Genomic DNA, 20516 nt, shown 5'->3' on the forward strand with positions numbered 1-20516 from the left:
CACTCCAGCTTGGGCAACAGAGAGAGACTCTGACTCAATTAAAAAAAAAAAAAAAAAAAAAAAAGACATATTTATTCAATTTGTTGCCACTTTTCTGTCCCTATATATTCTCTTATATACAGATTTTCTATTACCATTGTCATATACTAATTTTCACAGAATAAAAAGTTCACATACTGATCCATTTTTAAAGGATTAGCAATATTAACCTGGGCAACATAGTGACACACTGTCTCTACAAAAACAGAAGAAAGAAAAGAAAAGAAAAGAAAAGAAAAGAGAAGAAAAGGAAAGGAAAGAAAAAAAAAGAAAAGAAAAAAGAAAAAAGAAAAGAAAAGAAAAGAAAAGAAAGAAAAGAAAGAAGAAAAGAAAGAAAAGAAAGAAAGCTGGGCATCATGGTGTGTGCCTGTAATGCCTGCAACTCGAGACTGAGGTGCGAAGATCTATGGAACCCAGGAATTCCAGCCTCCAGTGAACTAGAATCAGGGCATTGCAGTCCAGCCTGGCTGACAGAATGAGACCCTCTCTTCCACCCCATCCCCCCAAAACAACTAGTAATATTAATCTGGAAAACAGAGATACAATAGAAGGAAAAATATTTACACTCAGAACTAGACATTATCTTCATTATATTTCATTCTGCATAAAATTTTAGTCTGGATAAGAACAAACTTACCCTTTGTGTGATATATGTCATATTACATACATTTTCTATTCAATGTTAAATAATAGCAAGGACTCAACATCCATTTTACTGTTTTTAAAAATCATTAAATACAAATTGGCAAGTTTCTTTTATATACTTTTCAAAGACTAAAAAATAATTACAGAGGAGTTTCAGATGTTGCTTATCTGAGCGGATGAGATTTCTTCTTAATATTTCATGCTGTTCCTAGTAAACACATAAGACCATTTTGTGATATAGTCGTTACATTTATTCCTCATTTGCTAACATTTGCTAATGCTGTTTAATGGTTATGCATATCTATTTTCCAAGTGATATTTACTACCATGCTATATTCTTCCCTGTACCCTGGTGAAAAGCATATTTATCCTTAATTATTTTATAATTCCTTCTTGCAGTTATATTGAATATTCTTTGTTCCTAGAAATGCCTTTTATAGGTGAAGGACATCCTTCTCACTTTTAATTATGTTGTCTCTTAGGAGACAATTTCTTCTTCTCGCCAACAGTTGGAACACTTGTTCTGAATGTACCATATGGTCCTTACTAGATTTTTGACTTCTTCAAATTTGATTAATATTCCTGTAGTGTTATAATTGGTAAACATGTTACATGCTGTCACATAAGTTTAAATTATTGACCTCTAAGTAAAACATCTGTAAAAAATTCTTTTTTTTTTTTCTTTGCTGTAAAATAAACAGCTCTCCGGGGGAAATACACACCTTTCCTGTAAGTACCTCAGAATAAATCAGGTATTTTGGAGGTATATTAATTTCAAATTTGAGCACCAACTTAAAGAATCTGTACTAATTAAAAATCTCAAATCCAGAATGACAGACTTAGTTCCCCTTTTTTCATAGATTCTTGGATATCCTTAACTTCAATAATGGTACATTTTATCTACATTATATATATGATATGCAAATATGTTGCAATGTTCTATGTAATGTTCTGTATGCTGATCTCCTGTATAAATGACTTTCTGTAACTGTGTTATTTTTATTTAAAAATCAAAACTCTGAATGAATTCCTTACTAAACAGTTCTCACTCGCACCCTCTCTTCTTTCCTTATTGCTTTGTCTGTTACAGAACCACATACACACACATGCTCACACATATAATTGATCATTCTGAACAGTGCTATTTTTTGTTATATGAAACAGTATTTTTTTTTTTTTTTACAAATAATGTCTTATTTTTAACCAGAAAAAAAATCACCTTAGATAAACGTGAGATATTTTTGTTGCAAATAATAGACAGTTAACCTTAACTGGCTTATTCTCACCTGGAAATTATTTATTGTGTGACACAATAGAAAAAAAAGGGAAAATTTGCTGAAGACATGAAGACAAATGTCTCTTCTGGCATGGTTAAGTGTTGGTGTGAAATAAATGCCTAAACTGTTACCTTATGATGGCAGTGTTCATATAATGAATCATTGGCTGTATATTGTGACAAAATGAATCTATATTAATAAAATAAATATATCCAGGTGTGCCTTATTGTACTTATATGTCTTTTCCATACTCTCTACAGCAGGAATTGCAGTGCATGACAATGTTGGCAGACAATTCTTGGACACCATAAACGTGCTCAGAGCCATGCGAACACTCTATCTGCAACAGACTTGAACCCACCAAATCTGCTTGCTTCTGGTAGATTATACTCAGTCCTGAAAACCTGTGGAACTCAGTGGAATTGGTGAGGATTCATATTAATGACATCTCACTGTGTCTGGAATTGGTGGGCTCTTGGTCTCACTGACTTCAAGAATGAAGCTGCGGACCCTTGTGGTGAGTGCTACATTTCTTAAAGATAGTGTGTCTGGAGTTTGTTCCTTCTGATGTTCGGACATGTTCAGAGTTTCTTCCTTCTGGTGGGTTTGTGGTCTTGCTGGCCTCAAGACTGAAGCTGCAGACCTTCCTGGTGAGTGTTACAGTTCATGAAGGCAGTGCAGACCCAAAGAGTGAGCAGCAGCAAGATTTATTGCAAAGAGGGAAAGAATAAACCTTCCACAGTGTGGAAGTGGACCTGACAGGGTTGCCACTGGCTGGCTCTGGCAACTTGATTTTATTCCCTTATCTGGCCCCACCCACATCCTGCTGATTGGTCTATTTTACAGAGAGCTGATTGGTCCATTTTACAGAGATCTGATTGGTCAGTTTTGACAGAGTGCTGATTGGTGCTTTTACAATCCCTGAAGTAGACACAGAGTGCTGATTGGTGCATTTACAATCCTTTAGATGCAAAAGCTCTCCAAGTCCCCACTAGATTAGCTAGACACAGAGCACTGATTGGTGCATTTACAAACCTTGAGCTAGACACAGAGTGCTGATTGGTGCATTTACAATCCTTTAGCTAGACACAGAGTGCTGATTGGTGCATTTACAATCCTTTAGCTAGACATAAAAGTTCTCCAAGTCCCCACCTGACTCAGGAGCCCAGCTGGCTTATTTAGTGGATCCTGCACTGGGGGCGCAGGCAGAGCTGCACACCAGTCCGATGCCATGTACCTGCACTCCTCTGCCCTTGGGTGGTCCATGGGACCGGGCACTGCGGAGCGTGGGTGGCACCTGTCAGGGAGATACCTTTTGGTTTGATAATTATTGAAACTTTTTCTAAAATGTATTAATTGCTTTCTATTTAGTAATCATAGCTTAAATAATGAGATTGAATCTCTGAGATGTTTGTAGAACTTTTCTGTGCTCATTAACATAACATTTATAATCTAACATTCACATTTTACATGTAAATGTAAATGTTGGAGGTTGGGCAATTCATGCAGTAAACACATAACCTAGAGATCAAACTATGTTAAACAGCTGAATTTTTAAAATTCTAGCAATTTAAAATAATTGTAAGCCATTTGTTTATTTTACCTAGCAATCAAGAGCATTTCAAAAATCTACTTAAATTGACTACTGGGTGGGAGTTTAAGTATAAAATGTAATTTGATTTCAGGGTAATATTTACACTCTCTAGAAGAACATATGGAAAAGAATATGAGAACTTTGAATAATCTAGGACAAAAATAAGCTATCATGTAACTTTAGTAATAATATAATAAACTGGCTAGGACTCAATAAAATAGTAATTAATTCAGTCCTATATTTATGTACACAAATGGAATCAGCACACTTTAGAAAAGTAGGGTAATTTGTATCCTCTGTTGAAACTGATTAATTCTCTATGAAAACTTAAGAAAGTTTAGAATAGACCAATAAAGTGCTCAAAGCATTAAAAAAGAAACCACACACGCACAGAATACAATTTTTAGATTAAAAAATATATGGCAGAAGAACTTTAATTAAATGTGCAACAAAGAGATGCCAGTATTAAAATTTAATTTAAACAAAAAGATCAAAAAGAAATATTCTATTTCAGAAAGTTGACAATTAAATTTTAAAATGGGAATAAAGTACAGTGCAGCACTGTTAATGAATGGAAGGGAAATTATCAAACCAGAGAAACCATAGAGTCAAAATGTAGGAATTCAGCTTACTAGAACAAAATGACCGTAAATTCAGTGACTTGATTTCTTGTAGTTTTGGACTCTTGGAATTCATGATCAATGTGTAGACAGACTCTGTGTTTGGTGAGGACCCATCCCTCATAGATGGTGACTTCTCACTGCATCCTCACATGTTGAAAGAGGCAAGGAAGCTTTCTGGAACCTCTTTTATAGGGGCACTGATCCTATTAATTTAGGCTTTTGTCCTCATGACAACTTGGTACTATCAAGTTGAGATTAGGTTTCAATGCTTAAATTTCAGGGGACACAAACATTCAGACTGTAGCACTTGTCTTTCATTAGATGACATTATTTTATGTTGAAAATTTATGTGGAATTTGGGTTAAAAAAAATTAAAACTATGATTTGCATGATAGCCAAGCATCAAAATGCCTGAGAAGTCTGCTCCAGCCTAATTGAGTCTAGTCCAGAAGCAAGGCTTTGATCTAGGTCCTGGTGAGTCTAGAGTTTCTGAAAAGCTAAAAATTTAATAAAATCTATTAACATTCCCATGTAAATGTTTCCTGATAAATGTAGTTTATGCTGTATATTTATTCACAAATTAAGTCTCAAAGATGAATTTAAAAATGTCCACAAACCTTGAATATCTTAAAAATGTAATTTATAATTTTGGGGGTTGAATATTTTCCTAACTTTTCCATGCTAAGTAATATTTGCTTGTTTTCTTTTTTGTTGTTGTTGGAAATTATTATTTTTATATTAATGAACAAATGCCTTTAAACATTATCTAAAGGTCAGATATTGTTACCTCTTGCTACTAAGACCCAGATTTTAAGGTGCCTCAGTCAGTACTTACTGTCTTCTCTCTCTAAGGGTCACTTGAAACATAAGGCCTTGGACTAGGTTTCTTGTTATGATTTGACTGAAAAATAGCCATGAAAAATGTTTTCTCCGTATCTTCAAGGGCTGTAGATGTAAAAACACGGAGACGATCCCTTAGAATTTAATAAATTGCATGTATATTTATAAAGGAGCAGGAGAGGAAATGTATTTTATATTTAATGTAATTACTTGCTTAGTTAATATTCAAAAGTTTGAATACAATGTATTCATAATTTAACATTTCCTTTTGTTGGATGATTCAATGAATAATATATTATGCTTATAGGAATAAAAGTGAGCAAGGACTAGAGAAAAAGGTTTATTTACAAAATTGATTAGAGAAAAATACAAATAACCTTCACATAGAAAAATGGCAAATACAATCAATGACTGTTTTTAATAGTGATGTCTAAAAAGTGTAAAGTTTTTATTGTTCCTTTTTTCAAGTTTAAATGTACTAATTCAAATTTTGCTCCTTAAGAACTTAAAAAAAGTCTAGGTCTTTAGTGTACAGCAAAAAGTTATATGATAACTTTCTTTGTCAAACAGATATCTAATATGGGATATCTGCCTTTCCCACTTATGGAAAAAGTGGCAACAAAACCTGCATTAAACCAGATAAATTACAGTATTTGCTATTTTATCTCCTTGCAGTCAACAACTCAGCCCAGTAATTTTCAAGGTATTAGCTTTTAAGTCTTCAGTGGCGAGTCATAAATTTATTGTGTTGACCGACATAGATTAGAGCTGTTATTGGCAGTATTTAGGATATTACAGGGTTTCCCTTCTACATAGAGGAGGATAATCACCTGTAAAAGTTAGAAGAAGTGGAGCTCCTTATATACAGTAAAGAAAAAAATCTTAAAACTTCTCAGATGCATTATTTTTTTCCTTACAATATGATATATGCAATTTGAATTTTTATTCCAATCCCTATTGATTTTATTTAGACTCTTTTTTGAGTATATGAAGCAGTAACATGTTTTAAATGGCCAAACTGTACCAAAAATGTTGAAATAGATATCATGTTTTTTTCTCTTCCATTATTTATAGTCCATTCTTATTATTTCGTGAAAAAAAATCTCCTTGGTCTCTGTTTTATCCTACCTGTGTTTCTTTTATTAAAACAATAAATTTTTGTGTGTGTGTATTTAAGGTATACAATATATTGTTAGGGAATACATATAGATAAAAAGCTCATTATACTGAAACAATTCAGCATATATACCATTTCACATAGTTCCCCAGTTTTATTGTACATGTGGCAAGAACAGTTAAAATCTAATCATTGAGCATGAATCCCAAATATAGTACAATTACCTATAGTCCTCATGGTGTACAATAGATCTCTAATCTTGTCTGTCATAAGTTTCTGCTACTTTGTAACTTCTGACTTATATCTTCTCATTTCCTTCCCAAAGACCCACCCCCGGTAACCACTGTTGGGTTCTCTAGCTCTGTATATTTGATTTTTTGTTGTTAGATTTCACATATATGTGAGATTATAAAATAGTTTTCTTTGACTTTCTGGATGCATTTCTTTCTGCTCAAATGAACAATATTTTATATTTGGCTTTCTTTTTCACATGAAGAGTATCACAGTGCAGATATTCTTTAACACTTCACTTTTTCCCTGAACAACATACATTGCAAATCACTCTACTTCATAAAGATCTTTCCTATCTTTATTTAATGACTATTTTATGTAGATGTACTATTATTTATTCCACTACCCTTATATGGAAGTGCATATAAGTTGTTTCTAATATTTTGAAATTATAAACAATGCCTTATTGAAAAAGACTGAGAACATTTATTCATTCTTGTTAGATGTGGAGCGTCCCTGTGAGCTTCCATAAAGATTGCTGGGTTAAAGGTAAATGTATATGTAGTTTAGTAAAACATTCCAAATTCCGCTCACAAAGTTTAAACCAGTCTGTTTTCCCATCATCAATGTAAAAAGGCCTATTTTCAACCTTTTACTAAGAGAGAATTTCATTATATAGGTTAAATTTCCCTGTCTAATAGGTGATACCTGTTTTCTGAATGTAGTTTTAATTCATTTTTTCATTGTGAGAGTGACCATTTTTCCTATGTTTAAGGGTTATTTTTATATGTAGTTTTCAATTGATCTTTTTATTTCTTTTATGTATTTTTCTATCATTTCTATCATTTTTTCTTTTAAAAGTAATTTTTAATGAATTATGAAAATTTAGTCTTATATGTTTGGAGTATTAGCACCTTTCATTATATGTTCTCACAGTTTTCAAGTTTAAGTATTTTATATAAATATACAATAAAGTTGACCTTTTTAACAAAAAAAATACAGTTCTTTGAATTTTAGCATATGTATTGACTTCTGTAATCACCACCATAATCAAAATATGCAACACTTCTATCAGCCCCAAAGTCTGTCTTGTGTGGTTCCTTTGTAGTCACAAACCTCTCTATTCTCTAACTTGTGGCAACTACTGATTTGTTCTCTCTGAATACAGTTTCATTTCCAAGAATGTCATATATATGGAGGCTTACAGTTTGTTACAATTTGAAACTGGCTTCTATCACTCAGAGTAATGTATTTGAGATTTACCCACATTATTTATGTATGCTAATAGTTATTTAATTTTTATTAACAATTAGTACTCTATTACATGGGTGAACTATGGTTTAGTTATCCCATCACCCATTGAAGAACATCTTTGTAATTTTCAGGTTTGGGTAATTATGAATAGAGCTGCCATTAACATTTGTGTACGTGTGTTTGTGTAAAAATAATCTTCATTTGCTTAGGGTAAATATATAGGAGTGGAATTGCTGAGAAATACAATCACTGTAAGTGTAACTATTGAAGATATTGCCATGTTGTTTTCCAAAGTGGTTATACCAAATTGAATACCCAACACCAATTCATGAAAGGTCCAGTGGAGCTGCATCTTAATCTACACTGGACAGTGTCAGTGTTTTCTATTTTAACCATTCTAGTAAATGAGTACTAGTATCCCATTAGGGTTTAATTTATTTTCCTCTTACAATTAGGGATGTTGAACATGTTTCTTATGATTAAGTGCTCTCTGTGTATCCCATTAGGTGAAGGATCTCTTCAAATCTTTAACCTTCTAAAAAAATTGGGTTATTGGTTTTCCAACTACAATGTTTTCAGAGTCCTTCATGTGATCTGGATAATGTTTTTTTTTTGGCAAATATTTCCTTCCTTTTTTGATATTCTCTTATTATCAATTTTCTTTTATTTCTGTTCAAATATTTGGCATATATTTTATTATCAGTAATGAAGATATTTCAATATTTTATACATCTGTATTTTGACTCATAGTTAGCATTTTTTTTTTTTTTTTTTTTTTGAGATGGAGTCTCGCTCTGTCGCCCAGGCTGGAGTGCCCTGGTGCGATCTCAACTCACTGCAAGCTCCGCCTCCTGGGTTCATGCCATTCTCCTGCCTCAGCCTCCCATGTAGCTGGGACTACAGGCGCCCGCCACTGCGCCCAGCTAATTTTTTGTATTTTTAGTAGAGACGGGGTTTCACTGTGTTAGCCACGATGGTCTCGATCTCCTGATCTCGCGATCCGCCCATCTGGGCCTCCCAAAGTGCCGGGATTACAGGCGTGAGCCACCACGCCCGGCCTAGAAAGCATTTTCACTCACTCATGATAAAGAAGAATTCATATGTTTTTTCCTAAAATATATATGAGGTTTTTTTTTTTTTTTTTACATCTAAAACCTTTAACTTTTTCGTCTTTATCCTTGTGTATGGTGTGAGATTTGACTCATTAAGATAGTGAGTAAAATGATGGTAACCAGAGGATGGGAAGAACAGTAGAGAGGAGAAAGTGGATATGGCTAATGGGTACAAAAATATATTTTGATAGAATTAATTAGATCTAATATTTGATAGCACAGCAGGGTGATTGAACCAAATTTTATGTTTTGTCACTTGATTAACTGATTATCTCAATAGGATTTATTAAAAAGCTTATTATTTTCTAGAAGGTTTGTGATGCCACCCTCAATACATGCTAAAGTTTTATATCTTTTTCATGTATTCCTGGACTTCTTATTCTGTTTCCCAAGTTTACACATTGATTCATGCATTAATACTCTGCTGTTTTAATTATGCAGGGTCTATTTTAATCACTTTTAGGCTTATTCTCCTTAAAATAATTTCTTTTTAAAAATTGTGTTTAAGACTATTTCTGCATGTTTGTCTTTTCATGAATATTTTAATGTCACCTTCTCTATGAAAAGTGTCTTGGTCTTCCAGTATTATCATGTTTGTATGTTTCTTTGCATCTCTTGTACTTTTTATTTGGTATTATAAAGATTGTGATTGCATATTTGGTACACAAATATTTATTTACATATTTTTCCCAGCTTTATTGAGGTATAATTGACCATAAAATCTGTGTGTATATTTAAAGTTTACATTATGTGTCAATATATGTATCCATTGTGATTATCATAACCAAGCTAATTAATATATCTAATACTTCATATAGTTATCTTTAACTTTTTTTCGTGGTTGGAATTCTTCTGGTAAATTTCAAGTATATAATACATTACTATCAACTATAGTTTCTTTGTTGTACATTAGATTTCCATAACTTATTCCTCTTATAACTGAAAACAGACTGTTTAGACCAAAATCTCTTTAAAGCCCCCAACCACAAACCCTGGCAACTGCCTTTCCCCTTTCTGTTTCTATGAGTTTGATGTCATAGATTTTAACTTTAGATTCCACATATAAGTGAGACCATGCTATCTTTGTCTTTGTTTGTCTGTCTTATTTCATTTAATATAATGTCCTCTATGTTCATCCATATTGTCACAAAAGACAGGATTACCTTTTTTAAAAAGGCTGAGTAATATTCCATTATATAGATAACATTTTCTTTATCCATTCATCCTTTGATTGGAATGAAAACAATTAGGTTATGTTTATACCTGGGCTATTGTGAATAATGCTGCAATAAAGGTAAGAATGCATATATCTCTTTGAGATACTGATTTCTATTCCTTTGAATATACAACAAAAAGTTAGATTGGTAGATTATATGGTAGCAACAGTTTGAGTTTTTCAAGAAACCTTTGCATTGTATTTCATAATGGCTCTAACAATTTATAATCTCACTAACAATGTGAAAGGGTTTCTTTTTACCATATCCTAGCCAACTTACCATTTAACTTTTTGATATAGCAGGCATCCTAACAGATGTGAAGTGGTATCTCATTGTGGTTTTCTTTTGCATTTCCCTGATGATTAGTAATGTTGAGCAATTTTCTATATCTTGATTTGACATTCGTAGGTCTTATTTGAAAAAAAAATGAGTGTTCAGGTCCTTTTTCTATTTTTGTAACTGGGTTATTTGTTATTTGCTATTTGATTTCTATGAATTCCTTATATATTTCAGATATTAATTCCTTATCATATATATTGTTTGCTAATATTTTTTCCTATTCTATATGTGACCTTTTATTTCTTTCTTTGACATACAGAAACTTTTTAGCCTAATGTAGTTTCACTTGTTTATTTTGCTTATATTACCTTGCTTTTGGAATTATATTTATAAAATAATTTCCAAGATCAATCTCAAGGAATTTTTCTTTCACGTTTTTTCTGTAGTTTTATGGTTTCCAGCCTTACATCTAAGTGTTTAATCCACTGATATGTTTTGCCTGTGTTTCCACTTAAATCTTGGTTTACCCAGCATGGTTACCCCCATGCTGTTCTCATGATAGTGAGTGAGTTCTCACAAGATCTGATGGTTTTATAAAGGACTTTTCCCACTTTTTGCTGGAGACTTCTCTTTGCTGCCACCATGTGAAGGAGGACATGTTTGCTTCCTCTTCTGCCACGAATGTAAGTTTCCAACATCATGCAAAATGATGAAAGGGCGAAGGCACACCATATTAAGACACTTTTTGCTATCTGTCTCTGAGCATCGATTTTCTTATGTATGCAATAAAGTGGTTGGCTAACACTTATTAGTTTGACAACAATGTCAATATTGTACTTTACAAAAAAGTAAAATACTTCCAACTTGAACTGTAGTACAAATGGTGATGTTTCTCCTTTCTTCCCTTATTTCTTCTTCCCATGTGTAGGAAAAGACAGCTCCAGGTCATGGAACATCTCATTTAAATTTAAACTTTCAAAATCAAGCATAATGATGGCACATAGCAAGTTCTCAAATGTTGGTTGAATTAATCTATACAAGGCAATCACTAAATTGGGCAATTCAGATATTTCCTACAAAAGAAAATAGGAAAAAATTTCCTCTTTTAATAAAATATTTTCTTGTGTGTGTGTTAATTCAAAGTTGGATGTTAGCTAACAGTTTTGAAACAAGCTAAGATGTAAAAGACATACGTAGTTCTAGCTTACATCCATTCGTGTGCAGATCTTCCACCACTTTGCATTTTTTAAGAACGTGCAAATGCACAAAAAATGTCTACATTAAAAAAAATCTAAAAAAGACGTGAATTTACTATGCTATGTTATTTACCTGTAAGTAGACTTAAATGCAAATCTAGCTTTATTGCTAAATAATTTGCTAAAGATGAACCTAATAAAAATAAAATAAATGATAATAAATAAAATAAGTAAATTAATGAAAACATAAATCGTTATCGCCACACTGACATACTGAAATGATGCATTATATGTCAAGGAAGCAAATTATTTTAAACTTGCATGTGCGTGCATGCAACTGTATTCATATTTCAGGATAATCTAGAAAATGCCTAATCTTATTCTAATTTTATAAATTCAGATACTAAGGCATCAATATTTAATATAATAAACTGTAGAGTCATCATATAAAATAACCTAGAATTATTAATTGTTCCCCTGTGTCTGTAGGCTTGAAGTCCATCTTTCCCTTAGATATTTTGAAAAGGAATAGAACCACCTTTATTTAATCTTAAATATATAAGATTACATTTTGTAACCTCATTTTGTACGTACAAATGAGGTACAAAATGAAGGGTAAATTTGTTGGTTTTATTAATGGAATAAAAAGAAGAAACTACTAAAATAAACTTTTTCTCCTATTTTGCAATTCATACCGATGTCTCTAGTAGTAGTATTGAACTTTTGATAACCCAAGATGGACATGAGCATACAAAATAATTAGGCAAAAAGAAAACGAAGATGCTTAAGTAATAATTATAATTTATTCTTACAATATAACCGGTATCAGAGTTCAAAAATAAATCGTATTTTAATTAACTTCTTAAATATTTGTATGCAGTTTCAGTACAACTTGATCTTCAAAGACATACTACATCAGTATTCTTTAAATTTATTGAAGAGAGGTTTAATAAGTTTATGGTTATTATAAAGCTGGAAGTAATTGTTAATTACTTTTTCTCTCTTGCAACCTTTTAATATCTTCATGAAAATAAATTAGTCCTTTTATATACGCATGTGTTATCACCAAGCCCAGCAACTTACTGATTGCAAGGATAAAACTGAAAGAATAAGAATTAAAGCTCCCATTAAAGATTCAATCCTCTTCCCTACCCTCATCTTTCATTTTTTTATTCCTGAATCTTGTACTAGGTGAAATAATTAGGACTTTAAAGGATTTTTTTGTAGGTATCTGAATATTTACAACTAAAGATACTAACTGTACCATCTTTAATAGTTATGTGTTTAGCAATTTTTAAAAAAAAATTTGCTGTATTTTTAAAAATCATGTCTGAAAAATCATTATGACTTCATCAAGATTCAAAATGCATTTTTCCTTGCCCTCATGTTTTCACCAATACCTACTATATTGTTTGTTTCTTTGATTGCTGTATTTCACTTTCTTTGGGCTAACTTGAAGTGTGTGAATACACATTTGCATAGGTTTGTATTTAAACAAAAAATAATCTAAAGATGAAAATCAAGATGTACTTGCTTGAAACCACTGCACATGTTAAATGAGAAATTCCTGGACAAGATTTCTCTCCCCAAATGTGTTGTGGGGTTCCCACAGAAATTTGAGCAAAAATGTGTACATATGAAAAGGCAATTAAGATTCTGACTGCAGTTTGAAAAATATGATCATTAAAAGCCATGTAAAGCAGCAGATCAGAGAAAGAGAGTAGTTTAAATTATGAAACAATTTTGAAAATAGTTTTAAATCACTGTTGTTCCATTTTTTTTCAAGAGATACATGGTCAATCCTGTGATGGTTTATAATACAGCCCAAGTTTTGATTGATTTGATCAGATCTGGGTGAAAGAAGTTTAGGCATTTTGCAACCTCCTCCTTCAAGGTTACCGACATAATCTTTGAGTTAAGGGTAGATCTTTGCTCAAGGAAAATTATTCACTAACAAACGGTGGACCTAAAAGCTTGTAATAAAGGGAGTGTCCTTTCAAATGATGATGATGCAGTCCTGAGTTTCCATGAAATTCATTTTTCTTTAAGTGAATCCACAAGAAGAAACTTGAATCAGCTAATTTTTATTTAAAATGTGTTATAGTATCTATGATCTAGAAATATATAATGAAAACAGACATCTACAATATTGTGATCTAATAAGAAATACATATTTGTTCTCTCTCTCTGGTTCCTGGTATCGCACTTCTAAAACCCTTGTAATTTTCTCAATAATATGGGTTCTAGATGCATCTTTTTTTCTAACATTTGGTCTCTGACTTTGGTTTCTGATAGAAAACTCTTCATCTCTTCAAATTTCTGGATAATAGGAGATTTTTTTAATTTAATGAGGCTCCCGAATGGAGGCTGATTGTCAGAATGGCCAGTCATGATCACAAGCTGGGAAGTTTTCACTTCAACTGTCTACCCTCATCCTCCAGGAAGAGGAGAAGGGATAGATACTGAGTTAATCATTGATTATGCCTATGTCATGAAGTCTCTGTAAAAATTCCTAAAGTAGGGATTTGAAGGGCTTCAAAGTTGCTGAACAGAGGGCAAAGAAGCTCTCCACCTCGTCCCATATACCTTGCCTTTGTACATTTTCATCTGAGTATTCATCTGTATTCTTTATAATGTCCTTTATATAAATCCAGTAAACATAAGTAAATCTTTCCCTGAGTTTTGTGAACCAATCTTGCAACTGATCAAGCTTGAAGAAGGGGTCATGAGAACTCTTGATTTATAGTGGTTGGTTAGAACTCAGGTCATGATTTGGAATTTGCAACTGGACTGTGGAGTAGGCGGTAGATATATGTGTGAGTGAAGCCTTAACCCGTGAGGCCTGTGCTTAATTCTGCACTAGTTAGTATCAGAATTAAGTAAGAAAACCAGTCGGTATCCAAGGAGGAGTGGAGATTTGCTTGGTATAGAAAACTCATACATCTGGTCACAGAAGTGTTCTGTGTTGAGAACAATTGAAGAAGAAAAAGCAGTTTGTTTATCTATATGCAACATCATTTATGGTACTTATTTTATACAGATATCTTTACATTTTGTATTAGTCCATTCTCACACAGCTATAAAAAACTGCCTGAGATGGAGTAATTTACAAAGGAAAGAGGTTTAATTTGCACAGTAATACATGACTGAGGAAGCCTCAGGAAACTTACAATTATGGCAACAGGGGAAGGAAACACTTCCTTCTTCACATGGCGGCAGGAAGGCAGGAAGAGAAATGAAGAGAAATGCTGAGCAAACGGGGAAAAGCCCCCTATAAAACCATTAGATCTTGTGTGAACTCACACACTATCATGACAACAGCAGCATGGGGGTAACCACCCTGTGATTCAATTATCTCCAACTGGATCCCTCCCACAACATGTGGGGATTATGGAAACTACAATTCAAGATGAGATTTGGGTAGGGACACAGCCAAACCTTATCACACTTGGTTAACCAAGTCACCCCATTTTATTTTTCAGATTTATAAAGTGCCTCAGTGCTCTTATATGCACACATATACATGCTCACACACATATGCACACACACACTTTCAAAAATAGGTTGGCACTTTTTCCCTCAATGATTCCTTAATTTTTTAGCAACATTAGGAATTATAAGATTCAAGAGATTCTGCTTTCTTTTCTAGAATTTTTGTATTTATTTAAAGAAAGCTTCCAACACTGCCTGAACTTATTCATGTGCAGAAGTTCCTCATTTCTCTTTCTGAAAAGCCAGGATCTATTATTTTTCTTCTTCAGTAATTTAATGAAAGAAGAGTTTTCTTGACATTTTTGCCATAAATCTATAATGCTGTCATCTACAACTACATTTTTACCCTTGTCATATACCATGTCAAAGGTATTGCTGGCCAAGTGGATGATTGTGAATAGAAAAGTATGTGGGTGAGTGAACTCTGTCCCTGAAGCTGATCATATGTGTTTTTAAAACCATGACATCAGTATTGTCTAGCATATTAGTCATTTGCAGATCACATTGAGCTTGAGAGAAAAGGAGAAGACTGTGTTACAGCCTGTGCCATAAATACTCCTCTGCTGCAAGTATTTAACCCTCTTTCCGCTAGGGAAGGAAATGTAGGGCAAATGATTTGATGTTTACTAAGTACCAGGTGGCAGCTAGGAAATGTGCAAATACTTTCTATAGTTCACAAACCTTTTTTACATATACCCAGAAACCAAATGAAGCAAGATTTTTAATCCTCATTTTACTGTGAAAAAGAAAAAATAGGCCAAGAGAAATTTAAAATATTTTCTTTTACTTAAATGGGGAGTAAATATTCAATTCAATCACAGAGAATATGTGAGTATGATTATGTGTACAATAATTTGTAATTAATTGCTGAGAGTTATCAAATTTGGCATGCCCACTATATTGCATGGGGTGGGTCTTTATTAAAAGCAGGTGTCATTCCTGTGGTTGTCTCATGTCTTGAGAGATGCTCAACATGAATTACTCCCTAGACAACAAGGGCTTATTCCAGTGGACTCTTTCAAGGACTCTTAAATGTCATTGTATTTGATTAATTTTACATTTTATAAGATTTAAAATTATCCAAAGAGTCCAGTAGTGCCTTCATCCCTTCCTTCAATAACTATAATCTTATTACAATTTTGACAATAATTCTTTTTGACTGCTTCTTTCCAGAAAACTATTTGGTAGTGTTTGTTTATCAGTTAACTTGCAACGCATTTATGTGGGAATATGTATATATTACATATTAAAAATGACAATGAAGCATCCTCTTAAGGTCTAATATCCCCAATCTGTATATGCTGTAGTGGGAAGATGTAATCAATAGTATTGTTTGTTAACAGTTTAGTCTTACACATGCAGATGAGTGATGAATAGCAACAATAATTTAGAATTCATTATATGTCTTCTATAAAATTTAAGGAAAAATTCAGGATGAGCTCCATTTCCAACGATTTTCATTAATGTGGCGTTACTAAGAAACAGAAAGAAATGGCAATGCAGCTGCTTATATATATATTTAGAGCAGAGTAACTATGAATGATTAAAAGTAACCATATACTTTTTAGACAGTAGCCTTAGTTTTATTTAAATTATAACAGATGGACATTATCTAATGGATCAAACAAACAATAAATTATTGTCAGGGTAGAAATATTGGCTGGCATTTTGGTCCTACATGAACTAAAATAAGTCTCTATATTTAACAGATTATTGTAAAAAATATATATATGTATATATAGTAAAAATATATATATATAGTAAAAATATGTATATACACACACTTTTTTTGACAAGGTTACAAAGACAATTCAGCAGAAAAAAATTCTTTTTAACAATTATGCTGAGAGAAATGGAAATCCATAGGCAAAGAAATAAATTGGACCCCTACCTAACACCATATACAAAGTTAACTCCAAATGTATCAAAGACTTAAATGTAAGAGCTAAGACTGTAAAATTACTGGAAGCAAACAGATGCTGGCTGCTGTCTTCCTGACCTTGAGTTAGGCAAGGATTTTATAGATATAATTCCAAAAATCTCAAGTAGTCAAATAAAAAGTAGATAAATTGGACTTTACCACAATGAATCATTGGTGCCTTAAAGTATCATCAAGAAAGTGAAAAGACAATCCACTGAATGAGAGAAAATACTTTTAAATTTTTATCTATCTAGCAAGAGACTTGTATCTAGAAGATACACAGTTATTTCTATCCAACTCTAAAAGTACAAATGACTCAATCAAAATATAGGCAAACTATTTTAATAGCCATTTCTTCAAATATAAGCAAAAATTGTCAATGTGTCTGAATAGCTGCTTAACATTATTAGTCATTATAGAAGAGCAAATCAAAACCACAATAAAGTATCTACTTATATTTACCAAGATAGTTATAGTAACAACAACAATAAGGTCAATACTATGTTGGTGAGGACCTGGAAAAACTGGATCCCTCATATAATGCTGGTGCAATTTAAAATAATGTAATTGCTTTGGGGAAACAGTTTGGCATTTGCTGCAAAGTTAAACATAGAGTTACTATATAATTAAGCAATTTCATTGCTAGTTAAAAAGGCTCAAGATCATTGAAAACATATGCAAACACAAAAACTTTTACACAAATGCTCACAGCAGCAGCATTCATAATTGTCAAAGAAATGAAAACACAAGAATGCCTATCAGTTGATGAATAAATAAACAAAATGTGCCATATCCACACACTGGAGTGTTATTCAGCTATGAAAAAATATGGTACATGCTAGAACACTAATGTACTTTAAAAACATATTATTAGTGAAAAAAAGCCAGACACAAAATGCTACGTATTCTGATTCTATCATATGAAATATCCAGAATAGGCAAATTTATAGAGATGGAAGGTAGATTAATCTTTGCCAGGGACTAGAAGGAGGGGAAAATGAAGAATGGCTATTAATGTATGTGTATTTCTTTTAGAGGTGATAGAGATATTTTAAAATTAGAGAATAGTGATGGTTGTAAAATTCTGTGAGGCTACTACTGGAATTTTACATTTTAAAAGAATGAACTTCATGGTATATGAATTAAATCTCAATAAAACTAGCATAAAAATTTTATATATATATAATATTATTAAGAAACTGGATTACTATATCAGAAGTTAAGATTATCTTAAGTTTCATGGAACAGACAGTAAATGGTTTGCAGATGGAGTAACTTATTAAGAATTCTTCTAAATTTCGTGAATGCAGAATGAATTGGATGTATAAGAAATCAGACTTAAAAATATTTGGAGATTCTTCTATAATGAGCAGTATTGTATCTTCAAATAAAAAAATTGAATTATAAAAATATTTTAAAATATAAATTATTAGAGTATAATGACTGATTAGGCAGTGAATCTAAAGAATAATAAGAAGCCATCTGTGATGTCATGTTTTCAAGCTTATGAAAAGAAAATGGAAATCAGGTAAATTCTGGAAGTAAATTTTACTGCCATCTGCCCATAGGTCACAGCTAAATACAACAAATTTTTGTTATTTTATTTTTGTGTGTGACTGGTATGGATTTGTGTATGGACTTTGCAGATAAATTCCACTCTTCAATGGATAGTCTATTAGCAGCAGCCCTTTTTTTTTTTCACGTTTATTTTGTCCTTGGCACTAAACAATTAAAATCATAGTATAAGGCAGTCCTTTTGAGCTTGGAGTGACACTTCATTACTGCATATAGGGAGGAGTTTCTGTAAAAAGAATACATGGTGCAATTAAAAAATAAGAAAATGTTACCGTTACAAAAGCTGTTGCTGCTGACTGAAAGATGAAGTAAAGGAAAATCTGTTGGTCTCTTCGTTGTGACCGGACAAGTTATTTATGTGACCTTACAGTGGAGAAAAACCTGTTTTTCAAAACAAAGACACACAGGACAAATCTTAAGATTCATGGATTTCTATTCAATAAAACACAAAAACGAAGGTAACAGATGGGGTGACAGTCTGGGCTTTGATATTTACAACCTCTACAATACACAAGAGATTAGCGTCAGGAATTTAGGAGGAACTTTTGCAAATCAACTAATAAACACAGAATACAAAAGGAAATTGAGCGAAGAATATGAATATGATGAGAAAGTAAACTAAACTAGAAAAATTTAGATGTAATTAAAACAGAATTAGTAAATTTACAGTAACAGAAATTGATATTAATATAATAATGAGATAGAAGATCTTTGATGAAGATCTAGTTGTCAAAAATTAAAGGAGTACCAAATGTTGGCGATCTGGTAAATGACATTAAATCATAGCAGCATTATAAATTGACTATATTCTTTAAAGAAAAATTTGCAGAACTTGGTAAGTTTAAGTAACATGGGCAGGGCTAGGTGGCTCACCTATGTAATCTCAGCACTTTGGAAGGCCAAATTGAACAGATCACTTGAGGTCAGGAGTTCAAGACCAACCTGACAAACATGATGAAACCCATCTCTAGTGAAAACACAAAAATTAGCTAGGTTTGATGGTGGGTGCCTGTAATCCCTGCTACTCAGGAGACGGAGGCATGAGAATTGCTTGAACCTGAAAGGCAGAGGTTGTAGTGAACTGAGACCACATCACTACACTCCAGCCTGGGAAACAGAGGGAGACTCCATCTTAATAATAATAATAATAATAATAATAATAATAATAATGGCATGTACTAGTGTCCCAGAAATTCATTCCTAGGCATTTACCCCCAGAGAATGTCTCTTCCTGATATATAAGATAACATGGAGATGCTAGTTTTTCATGATGGTAGAAATATGGGGAAATCTAGATATCCATCATCATGGGATACAATAAGTAGTTTTCTACATATTTACTCTACAGCAGAAGTTAAAAGTGGCATAGAGCAACTATGATTAATCTTAAACATGGAGTCTACTATTTTACCATTATAGTAGAAACCTTATTATTAATTTTTAAATTAGATTTACTTGCTTTTTTGTTGTCATTTCATTCGTCTTTCCCTTAAAACACTGAGCAGCTTTATTGTATTTGACTGGCGACTGGCATATGTTTTTGTTCCCTTTTTCTTTTTTTTTCTATCATTATGTTTGTGTCTTTGTTTTTTTTTTTTAATTTTTAAAATTTTTTTTTGTAATCACAACTGAGAATGTTTATTTTTTTCCTTGAAATTCTTTTATTTATTTATTTATTTTTATTATACTTTAAGTTCTAGGGTACACGTGCATAACGTGCAGGTTTGCTACATATGTACACTTGTGACATGTTGGTGTGCTGCACCCATCAACTCATCAGCACCGACCAATTCATCATTTATATCATGCACAACTCCCCAGTGCAATCCCTCCCCCCTCCCCCTTCCCCATGATAGGCCCCAGTGTGTGATGTTTCCCTTCCTGAGTCCAAGTGATCTCATTGTTCAGTTCCCACCTATGAGTGAGAACATGCTGTGTTTGGTTTTCTCTTCTTGTGATAGTTTGCTAAGAATGATGGTTTCCAGCTGCATCCATGTCCCTACAAAGGACACGAACGCATCCTTTTTTATGGCTGCATAGTATTCCATGGTGTATATGTGCCACATTTTCTTAATCCAGTCTGTCACATATGGACATTTGGGTT

This window comes from Colobus angolensis, unplaced genomic scaffold (assembly GCF_000951035.1).
Source record: "Colobus angolensis palliatus isolate OR3802 unplaced genomic scaffold, Cang.pa_1.0 Scaffold23, whole genome shotgun sequence".
Taxonomy (NCBI): domain Eukaryota; kingdom Metazoa; phylum Chordata; class Mammalia; order Primates; family Cercopithecidae; genus Colobus; species Colobus angolensis.